Genomic DNA, 13,701 nt, shown 5'->3' with positions numbered 1-13,701 from the left:
TTTTTCACTGATTTTTTTTACAAGTATTTTTTATAATATATATTTTTTATGTATTTACCCTATTTTGTATATTCACATGAATTGAAGGATAGGTTTAGGGTTGGTGCAGTTATCCTTCATTTTTACAATGTTGAACCGAAGCACAGTAACCAAACTGAGAGAGTACAATTTATGGACTTGCGGTCAGTGGCACGTGTCATGACCATCCGAAATACATTTGGTATACATCATTAATGAGCTCTGCTTTCTTGTATTTTTTCTTTGAATAAAGGATTTCAAATTCATGTTAGTTCTTTTTATGTCCATCTTTCTTCGATTGTTCAACGAGTCCTTTTCACTCTGCGTGAAGTAAGTGGTTGCTAGCCCTTTTTTAGGCTTAGCATACATTTTCCCCAGGCAGAGTGCAAAGGAGTGCTGTTGTGCATCATAAAACCCAACAAAATAAAAAAAAAATTTCTGGAAAAAAAAAAGATATTTATTTTTCATAAACAGGGTTCATTACAACTGGTGATAGGTGGGGGGAATGCTTGATCACCATGGGGATGTGGGGTGTGGGGAGCGGGGAATGATGATTGGGGCTGGCGTTCAGGCACAAACTCACTCTGGTAGCGGAGTACAGGATATGAGGGAGGTGTTCGATCCTGGTGAAAATGGGAGGTGGAAGATGCAAATTCACTGTAGGAGTGTGGGGCGTAAAATGAGGTCTGTGGCAGGATAGGTGGTGGCTGGCTTTGAGGAGGGGGCTTTTATTGAGAGGGGGTGCTAGCGCTGCTGATGCCCCGAAGCAATTGGTGGATCATGAGCAGTATATGGATCACATAGTGGTGGCCCACCACTTAATTTGGCATGCCTGTAATGCATAGCAATAGCATACATGCAATCCATACAATGCTTCTCTTGGTCTCCCCCAATGTCCTCCAGGATGTGATATAAGCTGCCGTGGAAGCAGGCACACAGGTTGCTGGTATCCAAGAATGCATCCACACTGCGCCTCTCCTGCCACGCTTCCTGCAGCAGTGCTAGCACACTGTCCTCTATCTCAATATTGCAGCCGTCCTTCCAACGCCCACAAACACCGCCCGACCACGCACCTCCCCAAGTTCTTGCCTGCCAGCCAACAACTCCAAGGCCCTGGATTCCTGTAAAAGAACAAAATATAATAAAGAATATTATTACAGAATAAATTACTGTACAGAATAAAATTTAAAAAGTTAAACAATGTCCCTGGAAAATTTAAACAGCCTGCAAAGCAATGCACATAGGGAAATATATGATGAAAAAATAAAAATCACTTACTCTCTGCTGCTAATAATCATGTTTTTGTGCAAGAAAGCCAAATGGTTGTGTTATACGTGGGTTTTTTTGACAGGAGCTGGTGCTCCACTCAGTGATGCCTTCTCCTCCTCTGTTAGGTCCCTCCTGACTCAATCCCGGAGGGATTTCCACCGATGCTGCAAAACTATGCCTAAAGAAATGTGGAAAAATAGGATTTTTTTGAACTCACCATAAAATCCTTTTCTCTGTAATTCACCGACCGACACAGCTCCTCTCTGTAACAAAATGGGTTATTAGCCCTATCACTAGAGATTACTAGTCAAAGTTGTAATACAACACTTCAGAACTTTAGTTCCGCCCAGGGGGCGGTCCCTTAGGCTACAATCCCCACACTCTGCCCTAGCAGCCTCAGTACGTCAACAAGCAGTATAACGTAGAGAGAAAAAAAGGAGGGGCGGGTGCTGTGTCGGTCAGTGAATTACAGAGAAAAGGATTTTACGGTGAGTACAAAAAATCCTATTTTGTCTTGTATTCACTGACTGACACAGCTCCTCTCTGTAACAAAATGGGACGTCCCCAAGCAGTGCCAAACGAGGGGTGGGGAAAACAGCATAAAAACTTCATCCACCATGGCAGGTGGGAATTAGTGAAACTAAACCCACAAAAAAGCAGCAGTGCGTGGAAAACCACCACAAAACAACAGGGTATCCTCAACAGGAGTGATCCCCAAGACCGCAGCCAACTGTAATGCAACAGTGTATTAATATATAACAGTACTGCGTTTTTTTCGAAAAACCAGGAAAAAATATTGGTTGCATATTCAATTGCAACTACACCGCCGGCAAAACTTTGCGGCCAAAAGAGGCATCAGCCAATGCACTGACATCTACCTTGTAAAACTTGGTAAACGTATGGACAGACGACCAAGTGGCCGCCACACACACTTGAGCGACCCACGCTTGGTGTCGGAAGGCCCAAGACGTTCCGATTGCCCTTGTAGAGTGGGCCATGACCGGAAAGGGGGTCACCTGCCCCTTCAAGGCGTAGGCTTGTACTACAATCTGTCTGATCCATCTGGAAATGGTGGCCAACGAGACCACCATGCCTTTTTTGGGACCAGTTACGTAACAAACACTGAGTTTGACTTCCGAAATGGAGCTGTGGCAGACAAATACACCTTCAGAGCCCTAACCACGTCCAAAGCGTGAAGGGCCACATCTTTAGAGTGCTTTGGCTTAGGACACAGCAATGGTAATACAATGTCCTCATTGATATGAAAAGCCGAGACCACCTTCAGTAGAAAAGACGGTTGCAGACGCAACAACACCTTATCCCTGTGGATAACCAGATAGGGCGACTTGCAGGACAAGGCCGCCAATTCCAAAACCCTCCTGGCCGAGGTAATGGCCACTAGAAAGACCACTTTCTGGGAAAGAGTCAAAAGGGGAATCTCCCTGATATTCTCAAATGGCGGTTTTTGAAGCGCCGACAACACCAGGTTCAAATCCCATAGCGGTAACGGTGGACGCACCAGAGGGACTACGCGTCGTACCCCCTGAACGAAGGTACTCACTAAGGATCGTTGAAAAAGACAGCTAAGGCTGAGATTTAGCCTTTGATGGTGCTTAATGCCAGTCTCTGGTCAACTCCTTACTGGAGAAACAGCAGGATCCTGGATATGGAAAAGGAGCGCGGATGCCATCCTTTCTCCTCACACATGGATATGTAGGCCTTCCAGGTACGATGGTATATCTTCCGAGAAGAATATTTCCGTGCCCGCAACATAGTTGGAATCACTGAGTCCGACAGACCCCAATTCCTCAACACCTGGCTCTCAATAGCCATGCCGTTAAAGCCAGCGATGGTAAAGCAGGATAGAGAATTGGACCTTGAGATAGGAGGTCCTCTAGCAACGGCAGTCACCAGGGAGCATCTGCCACCAGATGCACCAGGTCTGCGTACCAAGGATGCTGAGGCTAGTCCGGGGCAACCAGTAATACTGGGATCCCCTCGGCTTCCACTCTGTGAAGCAGACTAGACATGTGCAAAAGGAAAAAATTTGTTTAGTTTCGTTTCGTTTTAATTCGTTAATTCATTAATTTCGTTTAGTTATATTCGTTAACTTCCTTAAATTCGTTTTTGGATTTCGTTTAGTTTTCTACCGAATTCGAAAAATCGGCCACATTCGAAAATATTTCAACGAAATTCGAAAATATTTCTATCAGATTCTAAATGATTTCAACGTGATTCGACATTATTTCAACCACATTCGAAAATATTTTGTGACCCGAATTTAGGGCCATGTATCTCGGGGTCACTTGGTGCTAGAAACTCCAAATTTGGATATGTTGTAGTGCTAGTACTATTGTGTTTGCATACCAAATTTGGGGTTTCTAGCTATAAGTGACCCCGAGATATGTGGCCCCAAAATCGGGTCGCAAAATGTTATTAGTTAATAGAGCAGAGAATGACATTTTGCGACCCGATTTCGGGGCCACATATCTTGGGGTCACTTATAGCTAGAAACCCCAAATTTGGTATGCAAACACAATAATACCAGCTCTACAACATATCCAAATTTGAAGTGTCTAGCACCAAGTGACCCCGAGATACATGGCCCTAAAGTCGAATCACAAAATATTTTCGAATGCGGTTGAAATAATGTTGAATCATGTTGAAATAATTTCGAATGCATTCGAAATTATTTCAACATGATTCGACATTATTTCAACTGCATTCGAAATGATTTCAACATGATTCAACATTATTTCAACCGCATTCGAAAATATTTTGTGACCCGACTTTAGGGCCATGTATCTCGGGGTCACTTGGCCACTTCAAATTTGGATATGTTGTAGTGCTAGTACCATTGTGTTTGCATACCAAATTCGGGGTTTCTAGCTATAAGTGACCTCGAGATATGTGGCCCCAAAATCGGGTCGCAAAATGTCATTCTCTGCTCTAATAACTAATAACATTTTGCGACCCGGTTTTGGGGCCACATATCTCGGGGTCACTTATAGCTAGAAACCCCAATTTCGGTATGCAAACACAATAATACTAGCAATACAACATATCCAAATTTGAAGTGTCTAGCATCAAGTGACCCCGAGATACATGGCCCTAAAGTCAGCGATTCAGCAGGTCCCTTACTGCCCCCAAGGGGGCCTCCCAGTGAGCCGGGGATACGTGTATGCTGGAGGGGAAGAATCTGTTTGGCAGCCAAGAGAGAAACTCTATCTTGTAGCCTGTGGAAATCAGATTGCAGACCCATTGGTTGGATAACCGGGAGAACCACCGGGCTGCAAACTCCCGAAGGTGACCCCCCACCCTTGTCAAGGGTGGGGGCAAACTTTCATGCAGTAGCACTTTTATTTGCAGGCTTGTTAGGCTTGGGATTCCAGGGACGTTTCTGACCGTCCGTGGATGTCCTGTCGGGCTTAGTCGAAGCTCCGGGCGGACGAAAAAGCCGTTTGTGAGCGGAAAAAGAGGGCCCTTGCCTACGGCGTGGCTCCTTAGCTTTCCTGGCCTGTGGGAGTAGTGTACTCTTACCACCAGTGGCATTTTTAATAATGTCATCTAACGAGGCTCCAAAGAGCCGGACGCCAAGGAAAGGAAGATCCATCAGGGCTTTTTTGGATTCCTGGTCAGCAGACCAGCATTTTAGCCAAATTAGGCGCCTCAGCACCACAGCTGACACTGAAGCCCTGGATAACAGAGGGAGAGTATCCAGGGCCGCGTCACAGACGTACTTAAGGCCTTGCACTAGTTGGTCTGCTAGTTCCACGCAGACAGTGGAAGCCTGTTGCTCTCCCAATACGCGGTGCAAAAGTTTTGCCCACTCAGTGTCTGCGACACCAGTGCGGATGCCAGTACAGGTCGCACGGCTGACCCCACGACCGTAAACAAGGAGCGAGCCAGTGCCTCGTCCTTCCTGTCCATGGGATCCTTGAATGCAGGACTCCCCTCAACCGGGATCGTGGATACTTTATTTAACCTGGATACTGGGGGTCCACGACCGGAGGAGCCGGCTACTTTTTGAGAAGGCTTTCCTCAAAGGGGTAACGCACCGCCATGTATTTGGGGACCGAAAAAGGTCCATTGCGGGCGACCCCATTCCTTGTAAATGAACTTGTCAAAATAAGTCAGATACGGGAACACCTTAGGTGAACGTGCTGGCTTGCGGGACCCAAAAGGGAGCGGTACATCAGCAGAGGAATACGCTGGCTCCTGAATCTTCAGGGTATCACGCACAGCTGTGATAAGTGCTCCAACAAGCACTTTGTCGCGCACGGACCCGGACGGGGAACTCATCCTCACTGTCCAAACGGTCCTGGTCAGCGTCATCTGACAAGACAGAGCAGGGGTCACCAGCCTCAGCAGGACCCAAGTCTGCGTCAGATCTCTCCCCAGAGGACGGGGGGCAGGGGCCACTTTTTAGCACCTTTCTTCCCACGTACCGCCTCTATCTTGGCAACGAACGAATTGAGGACCGCCTTGTGAACCGCGCAGTCTGCAGGTGACCCGGTTGCAATTGCCTGGATTTCAGGGGAAGAAACACCAGTTTCTGACGCCATGCTGACCCTACCCTGTCTGCCACCCGAAGGGGACTTAGGACAGTGACAGTCCCACCCTCCTTGCTGCCGCTGATTGAGAGGTTCTAACCCACCGGACTCACCGCCCTGAGGAGTTCTGCGCTGTATACAGCAGTGCCTGTAGCCCCCTAGCGCTCCCAAATGCAGAGGGACCAAAGCTGTGTCGGTGGCAGCCCGTCAGAACAATCGGTGAACGATCGCTGAGCGATCTGAAAAACATGTCCAGATTACATAGAAAGCCTGCCAGTGCTCTGTGATGACAAAACAGGAAGCTGAGAGCACAGGAAGCTGCTGCTAGAGCACAAAAAACGTGGTCCAGCTTCAAGAAAATGGCCGCCAGTGTTCTGAATAGGGAATCACCGGGAAAATGGCTGCTTGAAGCCCAGAAGCATGCTGTCCCTTGCCCACACTGAAAATGGCCGCTAGCCAGCACCATGAGAGGCAGAAAAAAATGTGGCAGACACAGCGCTGCACCAACACAGGGGCAAACCTCACAGACACCTCCCGGGATTAGGCACTCAAGACCCAAGCACCCCAGCACTGCCAGAACCCAGGTGAGGGCCCAGGGGCACACACACACCGCTCAGCATCCATGCATAGCCCCCCCCTTGAGGGGGGGAAGGAGGGGAGTTAGGAACAGGGGAGAGAAGAGAGGGGGGGTGAGGGGACCTCCCAGGGAATGCCCAGCTGCTCAACCCTGCCGAGACAGGGAGAGCCGTAATTACCAGTCCTGAAGAGCTGGGAGACATTCCATTGTAGCCAACTCCTGATTAGTACAGGGAAGGATACTGGCCTGGCATACTGTGATGCAGACATCAATAGCCAGTTCATATGTATGCATAAAAGCTCACGACCACCTCTGGAGCTGAGGTATGTTGTGGCCTGCCAAGCCGTAGCTGCGACCTGCCCACACTCGATGGCCGGACTGGGGAGACTACAAGGATAAGTGAACCAGCCTGTCACCGAGCCAGCTGTTGATAGAAGATCACAGGATAATTCATCTTGCGCAAAAAGCAAAGCTTCTGCATCAAAAAAACATGGACCTATGGGCCCGCAGGGTTCCTAGGTCTATCTCCTCACTAGGCAAAATAAAAACTGAGGCTGCTAGGGCAGAGTGTGGGGATTGTAGCCTAAGGGACCGCCCCCCTGGGCGGAACTAAAGTTCTGAAGGGTTGTATTACAACTTTGCCTAGTAATCTCCAGTGATAGGGCTAACAACCCATTTTGTTACAGAGAGGAGCTGTGTCGGTCGGTGAATATAAGAGAGAGAAGGGTTAATCATTTATACATTCTTCATTTACATTACATAACAGATCATGTATTCAATGAAAATAGACTTACTTGTCTCCTTTCTGGCTCTATTGGTCATCTGTTCCCAGCCCGGCATTATTGCCGCACTGATATGATCCTTCCATGATTTTACATTTTTGATATGGTCTCCATACAGTGGATGTGCCAGATCCCAAACTTCAGGATGGGCCTTGACTGCACTGATGAGGTCTACCTGAGACACAGCACTGGCCATCGTTTCTCTCCTCTGTCCTACCCAAAAGCACACGGTGTGCAAAGTACTCTTGGGTAATGTAAACACAGGATTTTCAGTTTTTTCTGACATTACAGTGACCTATCAAATTTGTAAAGCTTAAAAACGCTGACGCGCCAAGCGCATATACATTGTTAAGCTGCATTTAGACGTGTTCTTGCACATCAGGCGTTTTTACAGCTCTAGCTCCGTGCCTTAGAACGCGCTGGATGTGGGGTCTTTTTGGAGCTTAAAAACGCCTATGCCATTTACAGCTCCTAAACGCCTTGGTGGGCATGAGGCCATAGGCCAGTGATGGCAAACCTTGGCACCCCAGAAGTTTTGGAACTACATTTCTCATGATGCTCAACTACAGTGCAGAGTGGATGAGCATCATGGGAAATATAGTTCCAAAGCATCTGGAGTGCCAAGATTTGCCATCATTGGGCTAACATGAAGAGGCGTTTTTAAGCTGCAAAAAACGATCCTAAAAGCGGCTGAAAAAACACCCGTGGGCATAAGGTCTTAGGGTTAGAACCTACAGGTTTATATTTTTGTTATGTGCTTCCACTAGAATTTTTCTCTTGCTTCCTGTTTGGTCATGGGGATAAAACGGGAGCAAAATCTAAATTTTTTCATGTTATATGCATTCATGCTAAATAATGTACAACACTTGCAGGTATTTATTACCCCTCATAGACAGCATAGTACGCCTCTTGACAATACATTCTTCTGACTCCTTTGTTCAGTCACCATCCTTTGCGAGCATCTATTTCCTAAGTTGTGACATTGGCTCACAGATGACTCAATCAAATAAATCACCACAAATGGGACGCATATCAGACATCTGCTTCTCAACTTGCTATGAGTTATAACATGGCAGGCTGATCATTGGAGAAGAGGAAATCTTTCCTTCTGCCTGCAGTTGACTAATGGCATTATCTCAGCCTAGGCAAGGGTCATAGCGTCTACAAACTATGGGAAAGATTTATGGTATTTAAATTTTTTTAGTAGTAATGGCAGTGAGCTGCAATTTTTTGTAGTACTGCAACATTTCGGTAGACAGATTGAACACTTTTGACAAATTTTTTGGGCCATTGACATTTATACAGCGATCAGTGCTATAAAAATGCACTGATTACTGTGTAAATATCACTCTTAGGGAAGGAGTTAACACTAGAGGGCCATCAAGGAGTTAAATGTGTGTTCCTTGGATGTGTTCTAACTTTATGGGGATAGCACTGACTGGGGGACAGATCGTTGTTGGTACTTAGTATCCGTCTCCTCTCCCCTGACAGAAACAGGGACAAATCCCTGTGCTGTCTCTTGTGCCCAAGATCGCAGGTGGCCGGCCAAGCGCATCGGGTCCCCTGCAGTGCGGTGGGCGTGCCCCCTATACGTTGTTTTGTCCAGCCGTGCCATTCTGCCGATGTATATCGGCATTAGCCGGTCAGCAAGCAGTTAAAGTTACTAAAAAGTCAGTTTAAAAAAAAAACAATAACAAACTTGTAAGCAAAATTACCTAGTTACTACATCAGCAAATCATACCTTTGCAAATTATACAAATCAATATTACAATGCATAAAATGTAGAGAGCAGAAATGGGTTCCTCAAATATTTCACACTCTTTTGTCTAACATTGAAGCCCTGAATACTCAACTACAATTGTTCTCCTATTCATATATAAAACTACTGGCTAGCCCTATTGTCTTAGGCCCTTTTACATGGATTGCATTCCCTTATCTTACAAAGAAGGTGCCTTTTGAAAAACTGCACCAAGGATGCAGCAAGCAATTACTTTTCAAAGTGCAGCATACTTGCAGTGTGGACAGTTACATAGGATTTAATGGAGAATAGTTTTTTATGAGCTTGTTTCCCTGGTAAAGCACACCAGTGTGAAAGGGGCTTTGGGTATGGGCCCCTTTCAGGGGATATTTAGCATTACTAATGTTATCTCTTGAACGGAGGTGAGCTACACTGGAGGAGGGGGGCTGTATTGGTGGGGGGCTGTGTACTGCAAGGGGAGAGATCTGTACTGGGGGAGCTGCACAAAATAAATGCTCCTTATTTTTAATGCTAATATCGAATCCTATATTTTCATGCCAACAATCTCTCACCAAAAATCTATTTAACAAAAACCCAAAAAAGGATAGAGGTTGCCATTTGAAGAATGTAGAAATATCTAATACTCTGTCATTCTTGTATCTCAGGGGCATTTCTGGATGAATAGCAAAGTCTTTGTGTAAATATGTCATTGTCCTCTCTCCTAGAGGGTGTGTAAAGGAGAAGTGTGTCTGTCTTTATCCAAGGCCGCATCTCCACCTTACTTTTAGGAATTTGTTTCATATTAGAAATTGTAGAATCCTTAGTTCGTTCAATACTTCAAGAAGAGTTGTTTCATTGTTCAGAAAGATAAGCAAAGACAAGACTTAACATAGTGACATCTGGTAACATATGGTATGGTGATGGCTTCAGAAGGAGGAAGAGATATCAGATGTTACATTCTCCAAAGTGTAGAGTTCCTTCCCTCTCTTCCCACCTCTCTTCCTAACTACCATTTAACCCTACTCCATTCTTATAATGTTTCATAATATGTTAACATATCCTAGAGTAACACCCATTTTTGCATCTATGTTTAATATGGCTTTTAGTCTATAGATAAGTTACATAACTCAACCCATTGCCCTGACATAGTAACTCAGAATAGAAGTACCTACACAGCAAAACGACTTCTCACTGTCCTGTAACCTTCAGAGACTAACGCTAATTACATTATAAAATTCATGTGTTTTATATATTTTCCAGACACTTTTATCACTTAAAATAATAATTAACTCAAAATCTTCTAATACCATTATGGATCTTTTCCGAAAATGCTAGTTCCCTGGTCTGTTATGGAAATTAATTGGCTTTAGTACCATACATCCATCCTCCTATAATGAAGCACGAGGTGCTGGAGTGGCCAAGCAGCAAACACTATTAGGGCCGGTTCACACAGCGAGGCGCGGCGAGGCGTCTCCGACTTGCCTCGCCGCGACCTGCGGGGACCTCAGCGGCGACTTGCAGAGGACTTCTGTATAGAAGTCAATGCAAGTCGCCCCGAAGTAGTACAGGAACCTTTTTTCTGAGTCGGAGCGACTCGAGTCGCTCCTCTCAGAACGGTTCCATTGTACAGAACGGGGGCGACTTGCGGGAGCGAGGCGAGGCGAGCCGTGTCGCCTCGCATCGCCTCGCTGTGTGAACCGGCCCTTACTGTTATGTGTGGGCAGAGAGCTTGCTCAGCCAAAAACTCCACCCAATCAACTTGGAGCTTAGTAATTTTAAGCACTAGGTAGGCAACCCCCCCCCCTGTATGGGAAAAGCCCTGGTACAGTATACATTAAAAATTGTAGGATGTGATTAGCTGAAAAGAGTAAATGACATTCTTTGCATTATTTTAATAAATACATTCTTTCATCCATGTTTTCTTTTGCTTTCAGACACAAGAAGCCCCTCTCTAAGCCCTTGTACACACAGTCGGACATACTGCCAACCAAATCCGTTGGATTTTGTCCGACGGATTGTGTCTGAAACTGTTGCATACACACGGTCGGACCAAGTTGTCGGAAAATCTGATCGTTCAGAACGTGATGACGTTATTTCGTTACGACGGGACTACGTTCAGGCTAGTAGCCAATAGCTTTGGTGTAGGAATTTGATCTGAGCATGTGTGGCACTTTGTCCGATCGGAATTCTCTACACATGATCGGAGTATGTCCGATCGGACCAGTTTGTCGTAAAATATTTCCAACAAGTTGGAAAATTGGGTCCGACGGATATTCCGACTGAATCAGTCCGATGCATACCACACACAGTCGGATTATCCGACAACGCGGTCCGATAGGATTCTCCGACCGTGTGTACAAGGGCTAAGAGAGGCATCTATGCTGGAAATATGGCAGAAGCACTAGAGCAGCAGTGAGACCTTTTCTTATTTCAATACAGAGGAAAGAAAATCTCAGAGAAGCTACAGGAGCCCGAGCTGGACCTAAGGATACCTCACCAGACAGCAGTGTAAGGTTACTGTGCTGCATTGCAGCTGTGAACAAAATTAGTTAGAAAAAATATATTTTTTATGAAATAAGCTGATTAATGGCTATGATCACATTCTCCTATTTATTATTAGCAAAGGCAGGAAAGGGCTGTGCTAGAACAGAGCTTCTGCTTTCACAGAACCACATTGGGAAACCACTGCAGTTACAATGATTTCACAATTAGCATCTTGCAGGTGTGCTGAAAGTGAAACTTGTGTAGCTTGTACAACCTTACCTTATAGGACTTATAGCTCAGCCCAAACACTGCATGCAACCCTTGTGTTCATTGGCCCATTGTGGTGAATTAGGCTCCACGTGGAACTTACATTTCCATTTTTGGTGGGGCTTGATGTTGGAGCTGGCTTCCAGGGTACCGTTACATCTAAAGCATACACCAAATTTTAGATCAGCCTCTCATCTCTCAACCAGAGCTTCTCCAGAAGTTGCTAGGGGTTCCTAAGCAATGAGCAATTTCTGCCTCTTAAATAAGTTTTTTTTTTTTGATATTTGTGGGGTTGTGCATTCTTCCCACTGACCGGCAATGTAAAGAACATTCTTCCCGCTGACTCCAAGTGTAATGGGGCCCCTCCTCCTTTGAAACAAATGTAATTTGGTCTTTCCTACACAGACCACCCTACTAAGGGGGTTCTTCTCTACTCACCACCAATGTAATGGAGCACTTCACTGACAAATAGTGTAAGGGGGAACTAAACAGATCACGTTTTAATAGGCACTTCACTATTAATGTAAGGGGGCCATTTTCCACTGACAACATATGTAAGGGAGCACTACAACTTGAGCGGTAGACACAGTACTGTGCAAAAGTTTTAGGCAGGTGTGAAAATTTTTGGGAAATTAAGAATGCTTTGAGAAATAGAAGTGTTAATTGTTTATTATTTTCAATTAACAAAATGAAAAGTAAATAAAAAACTTGGTTAGGTTAGGTCAAACCATCCCAGCAAAGCCAGACATTTTTTTAGCTAAACTGGAAAACAGTGTTAGTATGTATATTAAAATCCCCAAGAATAAAGATTCTCTTAAAACTAAGACATAAAAATGAAAGCAAATTCACCAAGTAAGCTCTTCAAGACTTGGGTAGTCGACAAACAGTAGCAATAACAGATGAGCAGGGAACACAGACCTTGAGAACAAGGCATTCAAAAGAAGAGAAAAAGGGTAACAAAGAATAAACTGTAGAGCAAGCTGTAAATAACAATTAAACCTTCATCTTTGCCCAAGAGACATCAAACAATCAGTACCCTGGAAGGGTGAGTTGGTTGAAAAGGACTTCATCATTTTCCTTGCACCAGGCTTCAGTCAACCACTTCTGGGCCGCCCACTGCACATATACTGCTGCAGGACAGCCTGACTTTGCGAAACCAATGTACCTGTATGTTGGTCCGTGCATTAAATACAGTGGGAACGCGCCTGCTGCAGGGTCGTGCTCACGGGTCCAGTGGACTCCACCGGCCATCCGCAATCACGGTACAGAGAGGCAGAATGGGGATCTGCATATGTAAACAAGGCAGATCCTCGTTCTGACAGGGGACAATACTGAAATCTGCTGTGCCTAGTGATCAGAAACAGCGATCTCTGTTATCCCAGTAAGCCCACCCCCCCACACAGAACACACCCAGGGAACACAGTTAACCCCTTGATCGTCCCCTAGTGTTAACCCCCTTCCCTGCAGTGTCATTTATACATTGATCAGTGCATTTTTATAGCACTGATCACTAATAATGTCACTGATCCCCAAAAAGTGTCACTTGGGGTCAGATTTGTCCGCCCCAATGTCGCAGTCCTGCTAAAATTTGCAGATTGCTGTCATTACTAATAAAAACAATAAAAAAATAAAAGTCTATAAATCTATCCCATAGTTTGTAGACACTATACCTTTGCGCAAACCAATCAATATACGCTTATTGCAAATTTTTTAAATCCAAAATATGTAGTATACATATTGGCCTAAACTGATGAATAATTTTTTTTTTCAATATGTTTTTTGGCTATGTATTATAGCAGAAAGTAAAAAATATTGTTGTTTTTTTTTCAAAATTGTCAGTCTTTTTTTGTTTATAGCGCAAAAAATAAAAACTGCAGAGGTGATCAAATGCTCTATTTGTGGGGAAAAAAAAACTATTTTGTTTGGGTATATCATCGCACCACCACGCAATTGTTAAAGCGACACAGTGCTGTATCTCAAAAAATGGCCTGGTCATTAAGGGGATAAATCTTT

Source organism: Lithobates pipiens, unplaced genomic scaffold (genome assembly GCF_037356315.1).
Source record: "Lithobates pipiens isolate NorthernLeopardFrog02 unplaced genomic scaffold, aLitPip1_a1.2 Scaffold_8, whole genome shotgun sequence".
Taxonomy (NCBI): Eukaryota; Metazoa; Chordata; class Amphibia; order Anura; family Ranidae; genus Lithobates; species Lithobates pipiens.
Note: the sequence above shows the minus strand (reverse complement) of the source record.